A 2,500-nucleotide genomic window follows, 5' to 3' on the forward strand; every position below is an offset into this window, starting at 1 on the left:
AAAGGCCAAGGCCACAATGTTAGAACTATTGATTTTAATACCAGATCTTTTACTGAGTTCTTTTAGCAGGCCATCAAGGACGACGTTGAACAGCAATCCTGATAGGGGGTCTCCTTGTTTTACACCACGTTTGATATCTATCGGTCTTGATCTTTCACCGTGGCATTCGAGAACGGTGGACACATCTCGATAATTCCCCTCGATGTAATGGATAGTATGCTCATCAACGCCGCGTTCCCGTAAGGCATCAACTATGGAAGTGAGAGAAACGCTGTCGAAAGCCTTTGCTAGGTCTATAGATAGAACCACAAAGGGTTTGGATGATGATCGCATAGTGCGAATTACTGTTTGTAGGATGGAGGTATTGGCCATAATGCCATCAATTTTAGTAAAGCCACGCTGAGAATATGTTAATTTTATATTGTTTTCAAGTCGGGAAGCGATAATTTTGTTCAGAAGCCTTAGTACCCTGCTAGAAACCGTGATAGGCCGCCACTGTTTAAGATCTTTAGTATTAGTCGACTTAGGAATCAATGATGTTTTGTTCTCTCGGAGGACTGGTGGTAACGATTTCATGCCCCATAATATATTTAGCAACGCAAGCAGATCAACCCGCCGCATCGCTCTGAGATGCTCCCTTTTTATACCATCCAAACCGGGACAAGATTCTTTCAGCTTGCGTAGGTGGGAATGTATTTCCGTTGGGGAAATAGGTTGGGAGATATCGACAGGACTCTCTGTACGTGCCGGTCGGGGCATCCATCCAAGATCCCTACGTGCGAACACGTTTTGGTAGTATACCTCAAATTCAGACATGCCGGGGGATTCAGGAGGCTCAAGTGATGACCCAGTCAGGATATGCTCAGCAGCTTGTGTGGGGTTCTTAAAATACAATTTCTGGAGACGAGCGTAGTTAGACGCACGCCTCTTTGCTCTATTACCCTTAAGTTTCTTATTAGGTTTATATGGAGTATGTCTATTACTGATCTTGTCTTTATATTCATCATCGTTGGCTATATCGCGTATAAATTTGTCAATCATATCTATTACATCGCTGTCAGGTTTATTGTATAATAGAGCACTGATTATTACTTTCATTTTAGGTGAGGTGCCGTCGCATATACTGCTCAATAGCGTGCAAATCTCTCTAGATGGAACAAGAGAACATGGGTCATCAACACGCCTGAGCCGAAGGTATGGAGGCTCAGCTGGTGCGCTCACAAATTGCACATCAGGCGTAGTTGCATCTGATGGCACAACAGGGGCCTCCCGTTCATTGTCTATATCGGGACATGCATTTCCAGGCACCTGCAGACAGTCTTCATGAAGCGTAATGGTCTTGGCTGCTTCAATCTCCTCAGCAACATATGCCTTGTAAGTTGGCTTTTGCCTCAGTTTCTTTATGCCATCGACAGTACGCCCAGTTTCTTTCGATAGTATAAGATTTATATCCTTGGACAGTAGTTTACTTCTGTCAGGTATGGACGCTTCGATGGAGGCGATAGCTCTTATTTCGCCATCAGAGTATTGAGGACGTGCAGAGGTCCGTCTGGAATTCGCCAGATTCAGGTCGGATGCATTGTACTGCTCTGCGTGGGACAACCGAACGTGTTGGCGTAGTCCAGGGTAGGTTTTAAATTTTTTAGAGCATAGGTCACACGCATAGCCATCGGGCTGTTTCGGAGGCGCATTACATCTCCGCACATGTTGTGCAGCACTTGATGCTGTTCTATCGGTAAGTTGGACTCCACAGGAAGGACAACGCTCGGGAACAGGGTTCCTTGCTCTTCGACTAGGACCAGAACTTGTAGAGGGTGCCAGGGGGTTTGTATCACCCTGGCTGGTGTTTCCACCTATTCCGTCGCCACTGTTCGGGATCGACGGCATCCGAGGCTTGCTTTCACTATCGTTTGCATTTAAATTTTGCCCGAAGGCATGAGATGAGTGAGGAGCAAGCACAATCATCCCATATGGCTTTCGCCGGGATCGCCGCACGCCGTTTAGCCGTGACTGGGACTGCGATGGTGACGTGAGTCACCCAAACAGCCAACCAGTCACGTTACCGGCAGGTACCACTAGGAGGTAGGTCGTGCGACTTGGATGGGAGAGGCTGAAGGACCTAACGAGAGGTCTGAGTTACGCATTGCCATCCCTGCAACCATGACTCACGCAAGCGACGGAGTTTTTCCCCCGGCGAACCGAAGGAGAAACTCGGAGCGATTTACGCTTAAGAGAGTCATAGTTACTCCCGCCGTTTACCCGCGCTTAATTGAATTTCTTCACGTTGACATTCAGAGCACTGGGCAGAAATCACATTGCGTCATCACCCTTGAGGGCCATCGCAATGCTTTGTTTTAATTAGACAGTCGGATTCCCCTAGTCCGTGCCAGTTCTGAGCTAAGCGTTGAATGGCGGCCGAAGAGGCGAAAAGGACGGCCGAAGCCGTCACAAGAAGCCTCGCAGCAAGGAAGATCCGTTGGCGGCCAAGGCACGGGACCGA

This window comes from Megachile rotundata, unplaced genomic scaffold (genome assembly GCF_050947335.1).
Source record: "Megachile rotundata isolate GNS110a unplaced genomic scaffold, iyMegRotu1 scaffold1347, whole genome shotgun sequence".
In the NCBI taxonomy this organism is placed as follows: Eukaryota; Metazoa; Arthropoda; class Insecta; order Hymenoptera; family Megachilidae; genus Megachile; species Megachile rotundata.